Here is a 26,035-nt window from a genome sequence, read left to right as displayed (position 1 = left end):
TCACTGAAGCAACTACACAATTCTATCAATAAGTTCCATCCCACCATCAGACTCACCATGGACTACTCTACAGAATCGGTTACATTCTTGGACACATGCATCGCCAACAAGGATGGTCACCTCAGCCCTTCACTTTACCGCAAGCCCACGGATCGCCTCACGATTCTCCACCTCTCCAGCTTCCACCCGAAACATATTAGAGAAGCCATTCCCTATGGATAAGCCCTCCATATACACAGGATCTACTCAGATGAGAAGGAACGTAACAGACATCTACAGATGCTGAAAGACGTCCTCATAAGAATGGGATATGGCGTTCGACTCATCGATCAACAGTTCCAACGCGCCACAGCAAAGAGTCGCACCAACCTCCTCAGAATACAAACACGGGGCACGACCAATAGAGTACCCTTCGTCGTCCAGTACTTCCCCGGAGCGGAGAAACTACGATATCTTCGTTGGAACATTCAAGGAATTAAGAGTTATGGTGAGTGGGCGGGTAAGTGGAGCTGAGACCACAAAAAAAAATCAGCTATGATCTTACTGAATGGCGGAGGTATGATCAGTCAGCTCGTAGACAACATGAAAATTGGTGGTGTGGTAAACAGGGTGGAGGAAAGCCTTTGATTACAAGATGAGAGAGACAGGCTGATCAGATGAGCAGGACAGTGACAAATAGAATTTAACTCTCAAAGGTGTGAGGTGCTGCATTTTGGGAGGACTTAGAAGGGAATATCAAATGAACGGCAGGATTCTAGGATACAGAGGACCATAGGGACCTTGGTATGCATGTCCATAGGCCCCTGAAGACAGCAGAGCAGGCAGATAGGATGGTTCAGGAGGCATATGGGTACTTGCCTTTATTAGCTGAGGCATTGAAAGTAAGAGCAGAGAGGTGATGATGGAGCTATAAAATATTTGTTAGACCACAGCTAGAGTAGGGTGTGCAGTTCTGGTTGTTACACCATAGGAAGGATGCGATTGCACTAGAGAGGGTGCAGAGGAGATTCATCAGGATATTGCCTGGGCTGCAGTGTTTCAGCTATGAGGAGAGGCTGGTTAGGTTGGGGTTGTTTTCCTTAGAGTATGGAAGGCTGAGGGAGGTCCTGATCGAGGTGTACAAAATGATGACGGACATGGATAGGAAGACACTTTTCACCTTTGTAGAGGGCTCAATAACAAGGGGCATAGATTTAAGGAAGGGGCAGAAGGGATTTGAAGCAAAGTTGTTTCCCCAGCAGGTGGTGGGAATCTGGAACTCACTGCCTGAAAGGGTGCTGGACGTGGGAACCCTCATAACATTTAAGAAGCATTTAGATAAGCATTTGAAATGCTTAAGCGTACAAGGCAAATCGGATTCAAATAGATAGATGCTTGATGACCAGCACAGATCTGATGGGCCAAAGGGCCTCTTTTTGTGCTGTAAAAGTCTATGACTCAATGATGTCTGCCTGTAGAGCATCTTTGAGTTCCTGGATTTGATAATAGTCATGATGTCTATTTCTTCCTCTCAATCTGCCTGGTCTTTGGTGGGTAGGACGGCATGGAAAGGTCATCAGCCAATTGAAACTCCTTACCACATTTGTACATGACGCTGAGGTTGTAGCAATGTAGCTTTAGTAACATGCGCATACGCAGTGTGAAGAGGCTTTTTAAAAAATAGTTATGAAGCTGATGGTCAGTTTCAATACTTGCAGGAAGATCATATATGAAGTCAGCAAATTTCTGACAGGCGGACATAAAAGTGAGGAGTTCCTACTCGATCTGTGTATAACGTGTCCCAGTGACAGCAAAGGCTGGCTACAGACTGCACCAAGTCTGTGCTGGGAGACGTCTGGTGATAGGAGTACAGGTGCTCGAATGTCAGATATCGTACCACCAGTGGGGTTGAGAGTGCCTGTTTTGAATCTGTTAAAGATTGTTGTGTGGCACCCCTGCCAATAACATGCAACATCTTGGTGGAGGAGCTGACAAAGATGTCCAGTGACTTCACTGTAACAAGGAATGAACATTGCAAGATCATCATGCCAAGGAAGCATTGTAACACGTGCTAGTCCATGGGAATGGCCTTCTGTCATATAGCCGTTGTCTTGCCTGGATCTGGCTTCACACTATTGGTTGTTAGTGACCCATTAGTGGCCTCACGGTAGCATGGTGGTTAGCATCTATGCTTCACAGCTCCAGGTTCGATTCCCGGCTGGGTCACTGTCTGTGTGGAGTCTGCACGTCCTCCCCGTGTGTGTGTGGGTTTCCTCTGGGTGCTCCGGTTTCCTCCCACAGTCCAAAGATGTGCGGGTTAGGTGGATTGGCCATGCCAAATCCAATCCAATCCAATCCGTAGTGTAAGGTTAATGGGGGGATTGTTGGGTTACGGGTATACGGGTTACGTGGGTTTAAGTAGGGTGATCATTGCTCGGCACAACATCGAGGGCCGAAGGGCCTGTTCTGTGCTGTACTGTTCTATGTTCTATGTTCTATGTTCTATGTTTTATGTAGGGAACCTGGTTTATACTGAATCTCCACTTGGCAGGATTGAACTTCTGCTGTATATCCTGATTCTGTTGAGGCCGAGATGAAGACATGCACCATGTTCTTGCACAGTATGATCCAGGCCAGGATGTCACTGATGATGATTTCACAGGGTTGGCCTGCAAAGAGTTGCACCATGCACCGCTGGAAGATCTCGCTGCTAGTGGAGATCCAAAAGGGCATATGAAGAAAACTATGTATGTCTACTGGAGACATGAGTGTGGTAAAATTTGAGGATTCTTCATTTAGTGGAATTTGCCAGAACATTTTGCATCCAGGATGCTGAACACCTTAGCATTTGGTATGTCTGCTATCAGCTATTCCACCCACTGTCTTCATATGGTGATGAGGTCTGAGCAGCACCTTGTTCAAGATCCCTGGATCAATACATATCCTGACCCCGTCATCGTTCTTTACTGCGGCCACCATTGCTGAAACCCATTCCGTGGCCTCATCTATAGGGGTTACGACACCCAGTATTGTTATTCAATGTAGCCCATTGTCTACCATCTGCTTCGTGTCTACTAGCGCTCTTCCCAGTGCACAGACTAACGGTACTGAATTATCTTGTCTCATGTGGTACATTACTGGTAGCTTACCAATGACATCACAGTCGAAGAGGTCTTTTACTCTATCATTTCTGGGGCCTGATAATGCAGAGTATGTACCTCTGGACCAAGTTGGATGAACTCCAGTCCCAAAAACCTAGCAGTGGCCTTACGTTCTGGTCGATGATGTGAAACCTGAAACTATGTGGCCACACCTTCAGTGTGATTGTTTGTCTACCATTGACTATCTGGGTATGGGGGTCCGGTGCTGCATTTGGATTTAGTTCCCACAGCATTTGCCTGGGCAACATGTTACATTTTGCTCCATGTCAATCTTTACTTTATTGTTTGCATTGCAGCATATCATGTTCAGGATGGTGAAGATCGCTGTGACAACGCCGACGCTCTCACAGTCGAGTGTTGTTGGAGGCTCAGTGGTTTGGATGCACTGACAGAACTCCAATTGGTTCGCTTTGCTAATGATGTTAACCTTGGAGGTTACTGAAAGTATTTGGACTATAGTGGCTACTCTAGACACTTCATTAACCCGTGCAGTTCTTACAGTTATGATAATACCACAAATGCGGAGAAATAGTTGTGCCATCCTGCCAACTCCTGACACCGTGTAGAAGTGCTGGCTTCTAATAACTGGCAACCAAGAACTTATATCAATAACTTATTGAGAGCTCTGAGCAGCTCTTAACAATTTTCACTCTGCCCACGCTCCGAGGTGACATGAGACCTTTTAAGGAGCGGACCCATCACAGGCCCACTCGGTGTGTAATGAAGGAATGCTGCAATGTCAGAACTACCGGGCGCGATTCTCCGCTGCCCATGACGGGTCGGAGAATAGCGGGAGGGCCATCCCGACATTTTTCCCGACCTCCCGCTATTCTCTCCCCCCCCCCCCCCCCCCCCCCCCCCCCACGGCCGCCCCACAACACAAATCGCTGCTCGCCGTTTTTTACGGCGAACAGCGATTCCCTCCAGGCCGATGGGCCGAGGTCCCAGGCCTTTACGGCCATTTTCACGAACGCAAACACACCTGCTCTCACCGGGCGCGATTCTCCACAAATGCGGAGAGTCGTAAAGGCTGCTGTGAAACTGGCCGTGTTTCACGGCAGCCTCCGCGCCCCCTCCCGGGACCCGATTCTGCCCCCCCGGGCGGGGCTAGCAGCGCGGCCCCGTGAAGCACGGCATCGCGGGCTTAGCGACCGTCGCTAAGCCCGCGCGCCAAGCGTCACGGCGGCTGACGCGCACGATGACGTCAGCCGCGCATGCGCGGTTGGACGGCTCCAACCCGCGCATGCACGGATGATGTCATCACGCATATGCGTCAAACCCGCGCATGCGCGGGACGTCATGTCCTTCAGCCGCCCCGCGGACTGATCCAGCAGGGCGGTGGAGGAACAAAGAGTGCGTGCGGCCGTGCCAATCGGTGCCATGGTTGTCCGGGACGGCACTTTGCGGCCGTTTTCACGAACGGTGAGAGCAGATGTGTTTGCGTTCGTGAAAACGGCCGTAAAGGCCTGGGAACTCGGCCCATCGGTAAAAAACGGCGAGCAGCGATTCGTGTCGTGGGGCAGCCGTGGGTGGGGGGGAGAATAGCGGGAAAAATGTCGGGAAGGCCCTCCCACTATTCTCCGACCCGTCGTGGGCAGCGGAGAATCACACCCACCGTTCGTGAAAACGGCGACAAAGTGCCGTCCAGGACAACCATGGCACCGATTGGCACGGCCGCACCACGGCCGTGCCAAGGGTGGCATGGGCCTGCGATCGGTGGGCACCGATCGCGGGCAGCGTGTCCGATACCCGCGCACTCCTTGTTCCTCCGCCGCCCCGCAGGTTCAGTCCGCGGGGCGGCTGAGGGGCATGACGCCCTGCACATGCGCGGGTTTGACGCATCTGCGTGATGACGTCATCCGCGCATGCGCGGGTTGGAGCCGTCCAACCCGCGCATGCGAGGCTGACGTCATCGTGTGCGTCAGCCGCCGTGACACTTGCCACGCGGGCTTAGTGACGGTCGCTAAGCCCGCGATGCCATGCTTCACGGGGCCGCGCTGCTAGCTCCGCCCGGGGGGGAGAATCGGGTCCCGGGAGGGGGCTGCCGTGAAACACGGCCAGTTTCACGGCAGCCTTTACGACTCTCCGCATTTGCGGAGAATCGCTTTCAAATGAGACATTAAACCAAGGGCTTTTCTGCATTTCCAACTGGGTGATAAAAATCCCACAGTAGTTTCATAAGTAGGGCAGAGGAGTTCCTCCAAGAATCCTGACTAATAATTATCACTCAGCAAACAGACCCTGTGGTCATTGCCCTCAGTGGGGTTTGTAAAACAGCAAAACTGCTGCCCTGTCAACTTATGTTACAACAGAGGCCATACTCCAAGAAATACTACATTGGGATATCCGGTAGTTGAGAAGGGTGCCATATAGGGGAAAATTATTGCTTTCTTTATAATCTCAAATTGGGATTCATTTACCCTTCAAGACACTTTTATTTTTAATCTTAATCAATGCTGCCTATTCCAAGCTGGAAAACGGGAACAGACTTGAGATCGATTTCCAGAAAGTTGATGTCAAGAGCTTTTGTGAAGCATTTCAGTCTCATCAATTGATAATGAGCTGCAAAGAAGGCCAGGGTTAAATTGTTGCTAACTTATTACTCGTCAGTACTCATTAGCATGATGTTTTGGGCATGCCCCAAGCTTAGAGGGTTTTGGCAGGGTTTCGCGAAGGCAATGTCCACGGTACTCAAAACATGGGTTATGCCGAGTCTGGAGGTGCTGATCTTTGGAGTGGCGGAAGATCCAGGAGTAAAGGGGGCGAAAGAGACCGACGTCTTGGCCTTTGCCTCCCTGGTAGCTCAGAGACGGATCTTATTAATGTGGAGGGACTCGAAGCCCCGAATGTAGAGACCTGGGTTAGTGACATGGCTGGGTTTCTCAGTCTCAAGAGAATAAAGTTCGCCTTAAGAGGGTCAATGTTAGGGTTCAACTGGAGGTGGCAGCCGTTCATCGACTTTCTCGGGGAAAATTAATATGTCAGTAGAAGCAGAATTCCAAAGGGGGTGGAGTGGAGAGGGCCGGACTGTTTTTTTATGGTTGGGGTGGGTGAAGATTATGATGGGAATGGAAATGTTTATTTTTACCATGTTTATGTCGCTGTTATTGTTATTATTATAAAAATTTGCAAATACCCGAATAAAAATATATTTTTTTAAAAGTACTGATTAGCATGGGGACAGCACGGTGGTGCAGTGGTTAGCACAGCTGCCTCACGGCACCAAGGACCCATGCTCGATCCCAGCCCCGGGCCACTGCCCGTGTGGAGTTTGCCCATTCTCCCTGTGTCTGTGTGGGTCTCACCTCCACAACCCAAAGATGTGCAGGGTAGGTGGATTGACCACGCTAAATTGCCCCTTAATTGCAAAAAAAATGGGCACTTTAAATTTAAAAAAAGGTACTGATTAGCATCAGGTATGGATAGTCTAGGACAGGCTTCAGTATTGGATTTGTATAGTTTCCCACAAAGGGGAAAAGAAGGGCTACCTGAATGACTAAAGATATGAGAGGTCATTTTCCCCAGATACTTCAGGTGCTAAACAGCCTCCAAGATGAAGTCTTTAGCTGAAATGGCAGTTTTGTCTGTGTTCAGGACTCAAGACACCATCTTGGTAAAGGAGTTGAAACCTGTGTTGTGATTATCCTTTTGGCAACAGTTGGGGTGGATTCAGAGGTGGATGACCACAAATGCTGGATATCTGACAATCCCTAGCTGGACTTGGAGCCTGGTCTCGGGACACTACCACTGTGCCATAACACCTTCACGTGTCTTGGGATTATCTGTACAGAGGATGAATACATTGCTGATTGACACTTAAATTGCCTTAAATTAAGGAGGCTGCATACCACTTTGGTGGCTCATACTTCATCTAACAACCTCTCCCCATAGCAACCAGCTGATTTAAGTATACAAGCTGTTACTGAGGATTATTAAAAGCTATAATCACCTTTCATTGTTCAGTTGCTGCTGATGGTTTGAAGAAGGCTTTTGAAAAGCTTTCTGGGACACTTTGTCAAGATGTCACCAAATCTCGAGCAATATTTATTTTGGAAATTATCTGAGGATTTCATCTGCCGAGAGTGTGCTATTGTTACTCCAGTTTATGGGACACCTGAGGGGTGCCATGGAGGAACAATGGTTAGCACTGCTGCCTCACAGCGCCAGAGACCCAAGTCCATATCCGGCCTGGGCTGACTTTCTGTGTGGAGTTTGTACATTCTTGCCGTGTCTATATGTGTTTCCTTCGAGTACAGTACACCCCCCCTGAGGGTCTTCTGCTTTGTGGTGGTCTGCTGTGCCCTCCACACCCTGGCACATCTACAGGGCGAAATGCTGGAAGAGGAACATGCAGCTTTCTCTGAGGAGAAGGAGGAGGTGGACTAGGAGGGGCTGGAGGACAAACCTGGGGAGGAGCCTTAGGAGGAGCTGGAGGATGGAGGACAAATGGCGGCAAGGGTCCACAAGGACCAGGAACTCCCTCATCATCGCCCGATTCTCATAGGACGCGGCTTTGTCTGTTACCTCCCCCCATTCCCCTCCCACATTCCCCTCCCCTCCCTCTATTCCCCTCCTTCTCCCATTCCCTGGCCCTCCACCAATCCCCTCCTTTCCCTCATTCCCATACCCTTCCCTGCACCCCCTCCCCCCTCAGATACCCCCCCCCCCCCCCCCTCAGGTGCTAGGGTGTGCGAAGGAACAAGCATGAAGATCGGATGTGGGTAGGGTGCAAGATGTCAGCCAGTGATTTGTTAGAGGGGGCTGGGTGAATTGGGAATTTGAGGGGTGGCAGGCAGAACTAATGCCAGGAGAGAGATGGTAACCTTCCGTTGCAGCTCGGTGGAGGTCGTTGATGTAGTGATCTGCATCACTGTGTATACACAAGGGGTTCATGTAAACACACGACAACTAAGTAACAACCAGAGATGTCATGACATGCAGATACACAACCAATGGGCCATTAAAACAGGACACAACCAATGAGTAATCAGGACACCCAGAGGTGGCATTACCACAAGGGGGCACTACACGACCCACATAAAAAGGACAAGGCACACAGGCTCTGCCTCTTCCACCAGCAGAAACCAAGATAGCAGGACAGGGTTGATTATCAGCAACATCACACCCTAGCACATAGTCGAGAACAAGCTTGTATAGTTAGCAGAATAGACTGAGTTACTAGAGGCAGATTTGTAGAGTCTCGAACTCATTTAAGAGCATTGTTAATCGTTCAATAAAAATGTTAAACATATTTCCGAGTCTGGAGCATCTTTCAGCAGAGCCTACATCAAGTAGCAGCTTATGTTACTCGCAATAACATAACACAACAGTTAACATTGGACACTGGTCCTCCAGGTCATGCTGCCCGCAGTGACAGCCACTGCCACTGCCTCGCAGGCAGCATTAGTGGCCCTGCTGCTGGGTATCCGATCCCTCCTCAGGGGAACAGGATGCCCAGTCTCGCCTCCATAGCATCCAGAAGCCTCGCCAGGTCAGCATCGTCAAAACGAGGAGCAGGTCTTTGTGCTGCCCTGCTGGTGTGTTGACTGGGAGTGAGTGGTAAGGAAGCGTTTAATAGCAGCTCCCCCTTGTTAGCGGCAAGACACTGAGGCGTGAGTCTGGCGAGACGGCCAGTAATGGCGAGGAGCTCATGGGGGCCCATTTCCGGTACTAAGTGCGGTTAAATGCAGGCCAAGATCTTGCCAACACAGCCGTTGGGATACACCCCACCAATCGGACCCAAAATGACACTATTTCTGTTAAGTCGCTCCCTATGTTTTTTTAAAAAAGGAACTTGTGCCTTCAGCACTGGCCTCCTCTTTGCAATGCTGCCAGTGTGGTCTGGACACAGCAGGTGCAACCGGCAATGTGGTTTCCCAGTCACATGCTGCAGGCAGCCTTCAATCTCCTTCAAGGCAGCCTGCCCCTTAAAGGCAAGGTGGAGAAAAGGTTTGCCGGAATGGAAAATCTTGAAAAATGAATACAGGGCATGCAGAGGAAAGCAGACTGATGTGGGTGCTGGAGGCTTTAGTGGTGGAAGTGGGCAAGAGGGGAGATGTCATGGCTTCACAGGGTTTGCAGGGGATGGAAAAATCTGCACTCATATACCTGCTCAGTAACCTATCTTGCGCATAGGGCTGGGTACTCCTGCCCCGCCCGCCGTAAGAACGCCGCAGACAATGGAGAACTCCATTGACCTCGGGTGGGATTCTCCAGTCACCGGGCGGACATGGGCAACACCGTGGCACAATGGTTAGCGCAGTTGCTTCACAGCTCCAGGATCCCAGGTTCGATTCCCGGCTTGGGTCACTGTCTGTGCGGAGTCTACACGCTCTCACCATGTGTGTGTGGGTTTCCTCCGGCTGCTCCAGTTTCCTCCTACAGTCCAAAGACGTGCAGGTTAGGTGGCTTGGCCATGATAAATTGCCCTTAGTGACCAAAAAAGGTTACCTCGGGTTACTGGGTTGCAGGGATAGGGTGGAGGCGTCAGCTTAAGTGGGGTGCTCTTTCCAAGGGCCGGTGCAGACTCGATGGGCTGAATGGCCTCCTTCTGCACTGTAAATTCTGTGATTCTATGAGTCTGTGATGAATCCCGCCCATAGTGTTAATAAATCAGTTTGAAAGAACTGCCTGAGTTAGACTACAGTCTCTCTAGATAGGATGGGCCAAACAACCAGCATACAAAATATGTTAGCAGCACGGTGACACCAATCTATAAGGATTGGTGCAATTGATGGGACACCACAGCGCAAAAGTGCAAGAAAACCCAGCAGAAGTTGCAAATGCAACTTAGAGGGGAGGAAACTGGAAAGCAGACACAATGCCAGCACGAGATGAGCAGTTACTGTCCTTTCTGCAGCCATCCAAAATCTTCAAGGGCCTCAAGGAGGCCAGAGTGGGTAGTTTTGGAGGAAACCCTTCTTCGGTTATTGAGCGGCATTGGGGTTGCACACTAAAGAGCAGCAACTCCAGGTTCATTTATTCCTCTGCGCCGTCGGGCTTGTCGCCAAATATGTCCTCATCCTGAGGGGGGAAGAGACTTCCGCAGACTCCAAGACTGGCCTAAAAGCGTTGGCGCATACACAGATACATAGAAGATAGGAGCAGGAGGAGGTCTTTTAGCCCTTGGATCCTGCTCCGCCATTCAGCACGATCGTGGCTGATCATCCACCCCAATATTTCCGTCCGCCACGGAACCTCATAAATGAGCAATCGGCATGTTATGCAGGCCAAACGCAAGGATAAATCATGCTGCAATCTGCCATGACATTGCTTGGTAGTCAAGGGCAACAGCCCCACACACTCAAAAACCATGGCAAATGGACAAACCCTACAGCAACCATGTTGAGGTGCTTACGTTGCAGCACAAAGATATAGCGAAGACACCCGGATTGTCCAGCAATGGGGGGTGGTGGTGGGGGGGGGGGGGGGGGGGGGGGGGGGGGGGGGTGGGGGGGGGGGGGTGGGGAGGGATGCAGAGTCTTTCCAGTGTGGCAAGTCAGGACGCTTCTGAAAGTCAACACCTTTAATAATGAAAGGAGACAAAAGAATATTTATGGAATAAAAACTATCCGAAAATTCAAAAATAATAACAGGCGAAATTACAGCGTTCTCGGGTAAGTAAATGATCTTAATCAAGACTATTGACCAGTGTCAGTGCAAGCACAGTGGCACAGTGGTTAGCACTGCTGTCTCACAGCACCAGACACCCGGTTCAGTTCCGGCCTTGGGTGACTGTGTGGAGTTTGCACGTTTTCCCCGGGTCTGCATGGGGGTTTCCTCCGGGTGCTCCGGTTTCCTCCCACAGTCCAAAAATATGCAGGTTAGGTGGATTGGCCATGTTAAATTACCCTTAGTGTCCAGTGATATGCAAGTTAGGTGGGGTTACAGGTTTAAGGGGATAGGACAGGGGAGTTGGTCTAGGTAGGGTGCTCTTGGAGAGGTTTGGTGCAGACTCGATGGGCTGTATGGCCTCCTGCACTGTGATTCTGTGATTCTAAGTTAAAGGCCTTGACACCAAGTTTAACATTGACACTGGAACTGTTCCAATAATAGCTGATCACCTAGACTGGCTCCAATCAATGCCCTACTCTCCATCAGATTTGAAATTGCAAGCTCCAAGGGGCACAAACCCCCCCAAGGTTGGCTAATTACCACTCTGGCTGGCTAATTACCACAAAGAGTGACAGATTGTTAATACTCCCTATGTTGTCCACAATTAGCATTAATCCTGAATGAGTGGAAGTGTTGATATACTACTGGGTATTCTGGAAAATGCGGATGACAACTTGTAATTGGACAACTGGATGCCCTTCTTGAGGAATTTCCAAAGTTATCTTTAAAACCAGTGGATTTTCATCCTTTTTAAAATGTATTTATTCGGAGGATGTGGGTGTCGCTGGCAATTTTATTTCCATCTATCCATTCCCTTGAGAAGATGGCAGTGAGCGTCTTCTTGAACCGCTGCAGTGCATGTGATGTAGGTACACTCACTGTGCAGTTAGGGAGGGAGTTCCAGGATTTTCACCCAGCGATATATTTCCAAGTCAGAATGGTGAGTGACTTGGAGGGGGAACTTGAAGATGGTAGCGTTCCTGTGCATCTTTTGACCCAGTAAATCACTGCATCTGGCAGATGGCAACGATTAGCAAAGCCCCATCAACCCTCCCAGTTGGAACATATGTAAAGCGCACCAGCACAATAGGAGAATACTGGTTTGATCCCTTAGTGATTAGCAGTGATCCAACTATCAGGGAAGTCCTTCAATAGAACAAAGGTGTTTTGCCAGACATAAACATGACTGTGGCCAGATACCAGGGGAGGTGTTAATTGAGGTTCTGGACCCGAAACTCCTGAAACAATACGGCTTCCCCAGATAGAGATAGCTAAGGTAATTGACAGCTTCCTACAGCAGGGTGTACTGAGACCCGTAGTCTCCACCAAAAATGCACCAATTTGGCCAGTGAGAAAACCAGACGGATCATGGCGTCTAACAATCGACTACAGAGAATAAGTAAAGCCACCCCACTCACAGCCCCCAACAAGGGGTGCAGGCAAAATGTTTCACCGTGCTGGATATCAGCAATGGTTTCTGGTCCACCCCCTTATTCTGGTCCTGCCAGTACAAGTTCGTTTTCACCTTCCAAGGCCAGCAATACACTTGGACTTGCCTACCATAGGCTTTCCATAATTCCCCTTCCATTTTCCACAGCTATCCGATTAACAAAATTATCCCGACCCGATTGCCTGGTCCAGTATGTCGATGACTTACTGCTGAAGACCAACACCAGAGAGGTGCATGGAGCTCTGTTAGATGAATTGCTTGCACTGCTCCACTCAAAAGGATGTAAGGTCAACCCGAAAAAGGCACAAGTGATGCAGCCAAAGGCCCCACTACCCTGAAATGTGAGTGCCCTCCGATCCTTCCTAGGTCTGGTAGGGTACTGTGGAAACCACATAGATGGCTTTGCCACTAAAGTAGCTCCACTATCCGACCTCTTAAAGAAAAACGCCCACAGCACACAGCTGCAGCAACAGATTTAAAATGCACCCTCACCACAGCACCAGCCCTATTGTTTCCCGACCCAGAATTACCGTATGCCTCAGAAGTTGCAGCCACTGTCCATTCACATTCACTTACTGCAGGAGCGACACAATAGATTAGGCCCTGCAGCATACGCCTCCCGAGTATTGGACCCAGTCGAACAGGGCTTCTCCGAGTGATAACGGCACCTGCTCAGGTATTTTGCAGGACTTTTCAGACATCACTGGACGAAATCCCGTCACTATTCTTAACGAATGTGATGAACGGTATTAATAACTGCCGTAAACGGTACCTGACCTTTAATACCTTGCCCCTTTAAGAGGCTTGGAACCCTGGGGGACTCAGCCTCTGGCTACGCCCCCAGGAAACGGTATATAGGATAAGGCTCCATGTGGCGAGCATACTTCTCTCGAATGCTGTCCTGTTCTCTATAGATTAAAGCCTTTTGATTACCGACCTCGCTCTCGCGTCGTAATTGAGGGTGCCTCACCGAACACACCCCAAACCAACCTTTGCTGGATGACTTAAGGACCGCTCGATAATCCAGGTCCGCGCTGCACACTGGTCACTGCTACTGCAGGGTGGGGACATCACAGTTAAAAGAACTAAAGCGGCCACATTTTTAGCCAACAACCTACATTATGGGGGAGTCCAACATGAGTGCAAGGTTATAGCCACGAAAGACCCCAGAGGTGCGTTTATTCCCAAACAACAAAAGCCATGGTCAGGAACAAAACATACAACTGCCCAGCAGTCAGACACTGCCCTACAAATTTATGTGATGGAAGTAGGATCATTGGTTGTGGGATCTATGTGGAGGACGCACAGGAACGCCCACTAATAGAACTCGTCCTCCAATTACCTGGTCACCAGGTTGTCCAAGCCACCGAACTGGCCACAGTAGCCTATGTGGTCACTCACCCAGACTCATTTCCCACCCCACGCCATTTTGACAGCATGTACATTTGTAAAAGCCTCACCGAGTTCCTCCCGTTATGGGAAGCCGGAGATTTTGTCTCTGCCGACGGAAAGCCCCTACCTTCAGCCCCTTATTGAACTACATCCTACAGGCCACCAATGGCCACAGGTATGGCTTAATAAAAGTTAAAAGCCATCTTAGAACCTCCGCATCTGGCAACTGCAAGGCAGATGCCCTGGCCAAAGCTGGCGCCCGTACCAAACACTTTTGGCAACCACCGGTAGGAGAAGCAATAAATGCCATGACTGTACTCCAAACCAATGTAGCCGACCTTGCCCAGGGCCAGAACACTGGAATCTACCCAGCCCCATATGACAAGTGGAAGGACAAATTCCAAATTCATGATGGGTTAATTTGAAAGAAGGTACTTACGTAGTCCCCACCCAAGGCAGAAATCAGCTCACCTTACAGTTCCACGATGGACTGAGACACAGGGCATAGACACCATGACATAAAATCTCAAAGAATTATGCTGATGGCCAGAATTACATAGAGAACTGCCTCATCTGTGCCCAAAATAACCCGGACAGATATGGCAGGAAGAACAGCTGAGACATACGCGACCTGTAGAAGGACTCTGGACAAAACTCCAGGTGGATTACACTGTAGGAATGGCCTGGTGATTATAGACACCTTCACCAAATGGGTTGAGGCATTCCCTTCTCAGCCAAAGAACTGGCTCAGCAGATCTTCACATGGTGAGGTCTTCCACGCAACATAGAGTCTGACCAAGGAACTCACTTCACCGGGTACATGCAAAATGTCATAGCCATATTTGGCATTAAACAACATTTTCACATCGCCTACCATCCACAATACAGTGGAACCGTAGAGTGAATGAATTGGACGGCAAAAGCCATTATTCAAACAACCATCCAACAAAATAACACCACCTGCGATACAGTGCTTCCTTTTGCCCATTTACAGCTCTACTGGATTCACATCCCACATACTAATGACATGCCGAAGGGTGTAGAATATTTGCTAAAGCTTGATCTCGCTAACCCCACTCTCACAGCCCTCACACACGAGAAGGCTGTCCACAACTCACTGACAATATTAAAGCGGTCCAGTTAGCTGCGGCTATCCAACTAGGCACGAGGAAAAAAAAGAGTGAAGCCTATTTTGCTAAATAGATACACACCATAGAACATACAGTTGGACAGCAGTTCCTGATTTCCCTGAACAACCCAAGTTCTTTCTTATCCCCAAAGGATGCATGCCCATACATCACAGTCGATAAAATAAGTCCCTCTGTCTACAAAATTCTGTACGCCAATGGGAAGACTGACTCAAAGCATATAGAACTCAAAACCAGCACGTCCACCACCTTGAGGTAGCGCTGGGAGAAGATGGCACCCCTATCACCGCCCCGCCACAGCCCGACTCCTATATCACTTCCCCGCCACAGCCAACAGCCCCTTCAACTCTCGAAACGTCCCTATATACATGAACCGACCAGGAGATGCCAAGCGGCTTGGAAGACTGGCATACCCTCCATGACGTCCTTGCCTGACCTGTTAGCATAAGTCCCACGACCCCCAGACATGGCAGCCACGGCCTCACCAAACGGCACCGGACCACCTTAACAATCACCACCGATGGCGCATCCCACCTCTGAAAGTCCACCTTCATTCCCTCCACCAGTCATGCCAAATTCAATTTATGTAGCTGCTCCCAACTTCGCACAACCTGGATTTCTAGATACCGAAAGCTTGCCCCCAACCCCTGACCTTCTCTTCTCTGGCATTAATCGGCAACACCTCGCTTTTCCCAATGTACAATTTATACCCCGAGAACTGGCCAAATTCCCTCAGGATCTCCATGATCATTTTGAAGCTGCCCACCGGGTGCGAAATAGATAGCAATAAAATGTCCGCATACAGCGAGAATCTGTCCTCAGCCCCACCCCACTCAATCCCTCTCCAACCCCTCAACGCCCAAAGTACCATTGCCAATGGCTCTATCGTTAAAGCAAAAAGCAATGGGGAGAACGGACACCCCTGACTCGTTCCCTGATGCAGCCCAAAGTACCCCAAGCTCATCCTATTCATCTGGACACTGGCCATCGGCGCCCTGTACAGCAGCCGAATCCAATCCACAAAACACTGATCCAAACTGACCTAGCCCCACCAACAAATACGTCCACTCCACCCGATCAAAGGCCTTCTCCGCATCCATTGCCAGTACCACTTTTACCTCCTGCCCTTCCGAGGGCATCATAATAACGTTAAGCAGCCTGCATACATTCGCCGACAACTGCCTTCCCTTCACAATTCCATCTGGTCCTCCACTATCCACCCCCCGGTATACAATCCTTTAGCCGCGATGCTAGCACCTTCGCCAACAACTTCACATCCACATTAAGCAGCGATATTGGCACAACCCACACAGGTCCTTATCTTTCTTTACAATCAGCTAAATGGACACCTGCCACAATGTGGGGGGAGAGAGCTTCCCCTTTCCCTCACTTTGTTGTATATCCCCGCTAGCAGAGGCTCCAACTCCACCCCAAACTTCTTATAAAACCCTGCTGGGAACCCATCTGGCCCCGGGGCCTTCCCTGCCTGCATCGTTCTAACGCTGCCCATCACCTCCCTCAGTCCAATCGAGACCCTCGATCCCTGCACCCTCTCCTCCTGCACCCGAGGGAATTCTAAACAGCCCAGGAATCGCCTCATACCCTCCTCTCCAGGCAGAGGCTCCAACTCATACAACCTCCTGTAGAAGGCATCAAACATCCCATTCACCCCTTCTGGGTCCGACACCACCTTTCCCCTCTCACCACTTACCCTCAGTTAGTGCGCCAACACCCTACTCGCCTTTTCCCCGTACCCGTACACTGCACCTCTGGCCCTCCGCAATTGCCCTACTGCCTTCCCCGTGCACACCAACCCAAACACAATCTGGAGCCTCTGCTTCTCCTTTAATAGCCCCTCCTCTAGCGCAACCGAGTACCTCTAATCCACCCTTAAAATGTCTTCCACTAGCCTTTCTCCCTCTTCTCGCTCCACCCTTTCCCTTTTCGCCTGGATTGAGATAAATTCATCCCCAACCATCGCCCTAAGTGCTTCCCACATCGTGGAGGCCAAGACCTCCCCCATGTCATTCTGCTCCACTTACCCATGGATGGCAGCCGTCATCCTCTCGCACACTCCCGTATCTGCTACCAAACCCACATCCAACCTCCACTGCAACCTCTGGGCCTTCCCCTGTGCCACCCACCCACATATTCACCCAATACCATGTGTGGTCAGAGACCACAATCGCCAAATACTCCGAGTCGGCTTCTCTGCCAGCAGCGCCTTTCCACCTGGGAGTACACCCGGAGCACATATGAGAAGTACGAGAACTCCTTCACCCTCGGCCTCTCAAAACGCCATGGGTCCCCCCCCACCATATGGTCCATGAACTCCCTCAACTCCCTCGCCACCCCCAACCCCTTCAAAGGTCTGGGACACAACAGATCCAACCTTGGATTCAAAACGATATTAAAATCACCCCCCCCCCCCATTATCAGCCAGTGCGTGTCCAGATTTGGGATCTTCCCGAACACCTGCATTATCCCAATTCGGAGCATAAGCATTCACCAGGACTACCGGCATCCCCTCTAGTTTCCCATTGACCATCAAATACCTACCCCTCGGAACAGCCATAATACTACTCACCTCAAAAGCCACTTTCTTGTTGACCAGCACAGTCACCCACCTCACCTTCATGTCCGACCCCGAGTAGAACACCTGTCCTCCCCATCCCTTCCTCAGCATTGTCTCATCTCACAACATCAGGTGCGTCTCCTGCAAAAACACAACGTCTACCTTCAAACTCCTCAAGTGCACGAAAACACGCAACTGTTTAACCGGCCCATTTAACCCTCGCACATTCCATGTAACCAACCTGGTCGGAGGCTCCCAGCGCCCCCCTTTCCCTTGCCCATCAGCCATACCCCTTCTTTATCCTCCTGCACCCCCCCCCCCCACCCCCCTCCCCGGCCCACGTCACAAACATTTCCAGGCCCTTCCAAAGGTGTCCGCTGCCATCCCTCCTTATCCAACTGTGCCACACTAACCACTCCCATGTCAATAGCCCTCGCCCCACCCCTCCTCCCCATAACCAAACCAAAAACCCCTGACGACCCCTCATCCCCCCCAATTCACCCCACCCCCCAAATCTCTCCAAACAACAAACATACAAGGAAAAATAAAAAGCACACTCACCATCATCGCTCCCCCCATCGTAACCTGCCAATCCAGCCCTCCTGCGTGCCCCCATTTTACACAAAAAACACTCAATGTATGTCCTCACATTCCTCCCAGTCCATGGTCCCTCATTAACTCCGTCGCCTCCTCCAGCGAGACAAAAGAAAACTCTTGCTTCTGGTGCGTAACCCACAAACGGGCAGGGTACAGAACCCTGAACTTCACCCCCTTATTGTAGAGGGAGCCTTGATCGGTTGTACCCACCTCTCCACTTGGCCAACTCCTTTCCCATGTCCTGATATATCCGCAGCTCGCTCTCCTCCCAGGTGCATTTGTTGGTCTGCCTCGCCCACCTTAGGATCTTCTCCTTACCAAGGAACCAATGCAGCCTGACCACCATCGCCCTCGGCCTCCTCCTCAGGGCCCCGTGCACCGGATCCACCTCGAGTGGCCAGTCAAAGAATCCCTCCCCCATCAGCTTCTCCAGCAAGCTTGCCACATACTTTGCGGCCTCCGCACCTTCAATGCCTTCAGGCATTCCCACCATCCAGAGGTTTTGCCTCCTGGAGCGGTCCTCGAGATCCTCCAGCTTCTCCATGAGCCTCTTCTGGCTGCTCAGCAACATCCCCCATCTCCTCTTCCAGCGAGGTCAGCCGATCCTTGTGTTGCACCACCGACTCCTTCACCTTTTGGCCCTGAGCCTGCTACCTCTGCTCCACACGCTTGATCTCTACTCTAAGCAGCTCCACCGCCTTCGCCAAGTCCTCTAAGGCCTCCTTCCTCGTGTGCTGGAATTTGCCATTGAGGAATTCCACCAGCTGCACTGTCGACCACTGGGAGGGCAACACTGCTCTCCTGCCCGTCGCTATCTTCTCCTGTGTCTCACCACAAAAACGATCTTGCTCAAGTTCCTGTCTCTTCCTTGTTGCACTTATCATCCGATGTGCCATAAACCTTCCCACCAGTGGAGCTTTACATTCCCTCAGTGCCCGTGCATCATTTGCCATCAAATCCCACACAATTCGGATGCGGATGGACCGGAAAAAATCCCTTGAGCGGGAGCCACCAAATGTGTGACCACTCACACTATGGCCGCCACCGGAAGTCTTCCGTGAGGTTTAGATTTTGAGCAGTGGTTCACTCTCTATCACACAGACACCATCCACTAGACCCTTGGCAGGTAGTGAGAGTGTGGATCTAACAGTTCTTTTTGAAGCTAGTCCAGAGGATGTGGAAACCGGAGGCACTGCAACAGACACTGGCCATCCATGGGAGGACATTTTGGACCTGAGTTGCCTCTTTCTTGAAGCAAGTAATGAGGAAGAAGCTGTTGTAGTACCGAGTGATCCATTGCAAGATACGATTTGAGAGGTTGGTACACGATTTAAGTCTCTATTGTCTTTTTTGAGATGTTTGTAGCATTCAGATCTTTGTCCGACTGACGGAAGGAGTCATGAGGAGTCCGGCTCCAAGTTGGCAGAGGGGAAATCATGGTGTTTGATGTGACCATCAATTCACACGACACGTGGTTGGAAGTGAACAGTGGTTTTAATAGTCTTACAACAGAGCCTGCCTGCGACGAGGTGAACTGGCAGGCAGGCTCACGACTGCCAAGCTTTATACTTCCGGTTAGTGGGAGGAGCCATGGGCGGAGCCAAGGGTGGAGCCCAGTACAAACTCCTCATCTCCCCCTATGGGCAGAGCCGCGCAACTGCTTGTATACCGAGCTTACATAGACACAGTGCATCATATATAATAACAGTGTGAAATACACGGACTGTGATTCACCACAGAGTTTCCCCTCTCTGCAGCCTCTGATCCATCTCTCTGTGGTGCTGCAAACTCAGAGGCACTGATGTTACAGCACCCCTCCCCCACACCTGCTGTAGCCTTTGTGTGGACAGGCCACCTACTTCTCTGACCTTCGATGAAGACGTGGCAATACTCTCTGGTGAATACAGGAACTCATCAAAACACCTTGCAAAACAATCCCCAGTGATTTCAGACACTTTCCAGGGGGGAAAGTTTCATTAATTTAACTTACCTGCAATCAGGGTGCCTAGCCCTTTAAACAATGCCACGGCGGAGTCACCTTGCTGCCACACACATCCTTTTTTCATTTCTTGACAACAGAAGCTCCAGCAGGACCAGTGTTGCCCAATCCTGGCGTCAGATCAGCTGGTTGGGTTGTATGTCGTCACGTGTGCCATTTTCACATGTTTGGGGAGAGGCAGATGAAGCAATTGCGAACACCCATATCAATGATGGACACCGAGTGGACCACACAGTAGCTGTCCATGGCTCTGCCTGTCACTATAGAATGTATGGGCAATATAGAATGTAAGTCTGGGCAGCGTCATTGAATTTCTCACCTTGGTGTGCTTTATCAGCCAGTTCATGCCTGTTTTCCTCCTTTCGCCAAAATAACTCCTCTAGGGGTTAAAATAAAACAGACTAAAATAATAACGCATAATGAACGTCAACTACAAAATTCAATAGAGAACCAAGCTGAATACCAACATTACAGGGAAGAACTGAAACAGGAAATAAAAGGAGCAAAGTGTCTGAGAATAGATTACTAGGCAAGAGAAAAGGGTAGCCAAAAGTCTTTAATAAAGATATAAATAGTAAAAATGTAGCAAAAGAAGGATGAGGCCAATTCGGAACCAGAAACAAGGGACGGGATTCTCCGCCCAGTGATGCTGGAATCCCAAATCGCGATCAGGCGGGGAATCATCGTTAGAGAATCGAGGCTGGCGCCTGGCCCCCAACGTAGCGCCATGTTCCGCCACCTCGTTGATGGCGTAGATGGGTTCCACGGCAAGTGCTGGCATGGGGATGCAAATCGTACAGTAACACCTGTTAACAGATAACTGACGGGCCCAACCCAATCGTGTCCAGCCTCCCACAATGCTCTGACTCCGCCATGTGGAAGTGATGCTGGCTGGTTCATTTGTGGTATTTAAAAACGGGAACCGGGCTGTTGAGGAAGTGAGACGAGGTAAGGAGTGTTTCCCAAGGAGAAACCGTGGGCAGCCAGTCATGATGCTGGCTGGAGGGGGCATCTGCCAGGGCCAGGGGGGAGTGGCAGGGGGGGCAAGCAGGAGATGGGACTTGTCCCCCGAGACAAGGTTGGCCAGGAATGGGCCGCCATTGCTGCAGCCCGTAAGGTAGCCATCTGGCTGCACGCTTCATTGACTGCCGACTGAGACCTGTAAAGGTGTCGCCGTTACCGGCCATATGGGTGCCCCCCCCCCCCCCGCACTCCCCCCCAGCCCACCCCCCGAGGAACCCTCAGACCCCAACTAACCCACCTTTGGGATGTGCGTGGTCCAGCACAGCTAGTGGTCCACCAGATGTTGGTACCCCTCCAAGGCGCTCCCCCACCCCGAACAGCAGACGCATGCACCATGGCCCTTGCCACCCTCCAGGGCAGTTGCCATGCCAGTGATACCATCAGCTCCCCTGCAAGAACACCTGTCCACTGCACACCTGCTTCGATCTATCCTGCCTCCAGTCAGGTAGCAGCTATGGTCTTAATGTGTGCCCACCCTTCTCGCTCAACCCCATCCGTGGGTCCTGCCCGCATGCATGCCATGAGGCATGGTGCCAGTCCGTGGCATCCCCCCACAATCTGGTGTCATTCTGCTGGTGGGGTATCATGCAGCCCACCCAAGGAGGGCACCCATCTTAGACCCCACAGCAGGGCAGAGTGTAATGCTGGCAGGGATGGGTGGCGGGACTGGAGGCCCCCTTCTGACAGGCACCAGCGGGGCAAGGGGCCCGCTGCGTAAGGCAGAGTGTGGGGGGAACAGCTGGGGGGTGGGACTAGGATCCGGAGAGGGGAGTGGGTGGACATGCGGGGGCAGGGGCTACAGTGCAAGACAGGACCCCCATTTAGTCCATTGAACCTGGTTGGGCTTGGGAGTAGGCTCCATGCTAACTTCTCTGCCCTTTACCCGTGTAGGAAATGGATTTCGGAGTACAGCCAGGGGTGGTCGGCATATGCCTGGCCACCGTAATCCTGGCAGATGCGCTGAGGCTGTGAAAACCGGAGCTTCTCCTGGGGAGGAGAGGGAAAGGAGGCATCACATCAGGCCTCGTGTATACCGGCAGTGCCTGTCACACAAGGAGCTGCCGCTGATGACTACGGATAAGCAGAGACCGTGTGATATTCCTGCTGGATCATGGCGCATCTGGGACCGCGAGCGTACGGGGGCGGACACTCGCACCCCGTGGTCGTCAAGGTGACGGTGGCCCTGAAGAGTTATTCCACGCGATCCTGCTGAGCGGGGACCTGTCTGGAATCTCCCAGGCCACGCTGCACAGGGGGATCCGCGCTGTAATAGTTGCCCTATAATCCCCGGGTGGCTCAATATGTCACCTTCAACGTGGACCCAGCCCACCAGGTTGCCAGGGCAGTGGGATTTGCCACCATCATTGGCATGCCCCAGGTCTCGTGGGTGATCGATGGGACGTATGTTCTCCTATGTGCGCATCAGAGGGTGTCCTTCATAAATTGGAAGGGATTGCACTCAATGACCACTGGCTGCACATTGTGCATGTCTGTGCCCACTATCCAGGCAGTGTTCACAACACCTTTGTCCTGGGACACTCATAGGTGCCCCCCCTGGTGAGGGGCTGGCTCTTGGGTGAGAGGGGTTATCTCCTGCGGTCGTGGCTGATGAGAGCGATCTGGAGGCCTCAGACCATTATAACGACTGGGCGGGGTGGGGGCGCTGGGGTGGTGAGCGATGCTGGGGGGCACAGGGGTGGTGGCCGGGCTGGGTCAATCACCGGGTAGGTCCTACCACACGCCGCCCCCGTATCTCTGGTCAGGCCCCTGTCACCTCCGAGAGCTGATACTGGGTGTACCACTGACTGCCCAGGGTGCCCTGGCCTGTGCCATCCTCCCATCACCTCCTCATCCCCCCCCCCCCCCCCCCCCCCCCCCCCCCGCCACATCCTCTGCACCTAACTCAGCCCAAACCTCACACTATGCAGATACAGCACCGAGGCAGTTTGGAACATTGGTGAACAGGTGTTTATTTGTGACAGTGCTATGACTATGCCCTAGCCGCTAACGCTATTATTTGTCCTGCACCTGTCCAAACATAACTGGCATCTATCTTTCTAACCTTACCTGTCCTAATGCTCCTTCTAGGTGGTCCCCCAGGTGGTACATCGACTGTGGAGGGGCCTGCTGTGTTTCCTGCTCTGTGATCTGGATCCCCATTAGCAGTTGTCATCTGGAGTGACCGGGTCCAGATGTCTTCCGGGTGTCACAGGTGGCAAGATGCTACCCTGCTCTGCCCACTGCCCATCAGATGCACAGGGGCAGGTGGAGGGGAGGTTGGGGGGGTGGGGGGATTCAGGTGTTCTGGCACCTCTCCTGAGTGTGTCACCGGCACAGGTCCCATCACCTCCTCCTCCCTCGGGTTGACCGATGGCCACCGGGCAACTCCTTTGGACGTGGACATGGCCAGAGTGAGTTCCGGGAGCTCTGCCACTGTCTAGCGCTGCCAGTCCTGGTGGCCCACACTCGTCTTGGCCAGAGTCTCCACGCTTGCGGCCATGGAGCACAGGGACTGAGTCACATCCCTCTGGGACTGGGCCACATCCCTCTGGGACTGGGCCATATCCCTCTGGGACTGAGTCACATCCCTCTGGGACTGGGCCACATCCCTCTGGGACTGGGCCACATCCCTCTGGGACTGGGCCACATCGCTCTGGGACTGGGCCACATCCCTCTGGGACTGAGCCACATCCCTCTGGGACTGGGTCACATCCCTCTGGGACTGAGCCACATCCCTCTGGGACTGGGCCACATCCCTCTGGGACTGGGCCACATCCCTCTGGGACTGGGCCACATCCCTCTGGGACTGAGCCACATTCCTCTGGACTGGGCCACATCCCTCTGGGACTGGGCCACATCCCTCTGGGACTGGGCCACATCCCTCTGGGACTGGGCCACATCCCTCTGGGACTGGGCCACATCCCACTGGGACTGGGCCACATCCCTCTGGGACTGAGCCACATCCCTCTGGGACTGGGCCACATCCCTCTGGGACTGAGCCACATCCCTCTGGGACTGGGCCACATCCCTCTGGGACTGGGCCACATCCCTCTGGGACTGGGCCACATCCCTCTGGGACTGGGCCACATCCCTCTGGGACTGGGCCACATCCCTCTGGGACTGAGCCACATCCCTCTGGGACTGGGCCACATCCCTCTGGGCCTGAGCCACATCCCTCTGGGACTGAGCCACATCCCTCTGGGACTGGGCCACATCCCTCTGGGACTGAGCCACATCCCTCTGGGACTGAGCCACATCCCTCTGGGACTGGGCCACATCCCTCTGGGACTGGGCCACATCGCTCTGGGACTGAGCCACCGCTCTGGGACTGAGCCACATCCCTCTGGGACTAGGCCACATCCCTCTGGGACTGGGCCACATCCCTCTGGGACTGAGCCACATCCCTATGGGACTGGGCAACATCCCTCTGGGACTGGGCCATATCCCTCTGGGACTGAGCCACATCCCTCTGGGACTGGGCCACATCCCTCTGGGACTGAGCCACATCCCTATGGGACTGGGCCACATCCCTCTGGGACTGGGCCATATCCCTCTGGGACTGAGCCACATCCCTGGGACTGGGCCACATCCCTCTGGGACTGGGCCACATCCCTCTGGGACTGGGCCACATCCCTCTGGGACTGGGCCACATCCCTCTGGGACTGGGCCACATCGCTCTGGGACTGGGCCACATCCCTCTGGGACTGGGCCGCATCCCTCTGGGACTGGGCCGCATCGCTCTGGGACTGGGCCTCATCCCTCTGGGACTGTGCTACATCCTTCTGGGACTGAGCCACATCCCTCTGGGACAGAGCCACATCCCTCTGGGACTGGGCCACATCCCTCTGGGACTGGGCCACATCCCTCTGGGACTGAGCCACATCCCTCTGGGACTGGGTCACATCGCTCTGGGACTGGGCCACATCCCTCTGGGACTGAGCCACATCCCCATGGGACTGAGCCACATCCCTCTGGGACTGGGCCACATCCCTCTGGGACTGGGCCACATCCCTCTGGGACTGGGCCCATCCCTCTGGGACTGAGCCACATCCCTCTGGGACTGGGCCACATCCCTCTGGGACTGGGCCACATCCCTCTGGGACTGGGCCCATCCCTCTGGGACTGAGCCACATCTCTCTGGGACTGGGCCACATCCCTCTGGGACTGAGCCACGCCACTTAGCAACCATGCCAGGTCCCTTTGGGACGGCAGCTTGTCGCTGGGATTGGGCCGTTAGGGGGCTGGCAGTGGGTGTGGTTTGGTCTGTGGGGGAGGGAGGGATGGGTTACGGACGTGTGATGAGAAAGGATGAGAATTGTGGATCTTCCAATTCTCCTTTGATGTGGGGTGGTGTCAGAGGATTGAGGCTTGCAGGTGTTAAACCTCTGTTTTAAAAAGGGGGAGAGGGATGGTTATCTCTTGTTGTTCCCAGCACAATGCGTTGATTTGAAATCATCAGCCTTTTAGGCACAAAGTGCTGAAGCTCTCTTCAAATCTCTTTACTGATTAGACCATGTGCTGCGGACAGTTAGATTGTTGCTTGGCACCTGACTGCAGGGCATCAATGAATGTGGAACCCTGGCACACATGTACATATATGCCTAACAATATAGCTTCCAACTCTTCATGAAGAATATAACAGGGAAAACCACAGCAACTGCAGGCCCATCAGCCTACACCAGTGGTGAAAAACTTGTAGAGACTGGACAAAATTAATTGTTGCATGGAAAAATATGGGTGAATACATTAAAACAAGCATTCATTTGTTGAATGCAAATCACATTTGACTAACTCATTACGTTGTTTGGGCCTAGACCATCCAGTCAGTGATGTGACTGACTGTGAATCCAGCGAATGTGCCGGCCACTGCCTGTGATTTAACCTGACCACTTATTTTACACTGGAGTCTTTGCATATTGGCTCCAGCAAGGATGCTGGGAAAAAACAGTCAGGCGGTCAAGTGTCCAGAATGATTTCAGTGCAGCCACATCCCTTGTTCTCATAATGAACTGAGGACATACACCTCCCCTTAAGGTCCAACTTCAATTCATTGACTTACATTGTTTTAAATTGACCTATTTACCTCAACACCACATA

This window comes from Scyliorhinus canicula, chromosome 13 (assembly GCF_902713615.1).
Source record: "Scyliorhinus canicula chromosome 13, sScyCan1.1, whole genome shotgun sequence".
Classification (NCBI taxonomy): domain Eukaryota; kingdom Metazoa; phylum Chordata; class Chondrichthyes; order Carcharhiniformes; family Scyliorhinidae; genus Scyliorhinus; species Scyliorhinus canicula.
The sequence above is the reverse complement of the archived record's forward strand: the minus strand, read 5'-3'. Positions refer to the sequence as shown.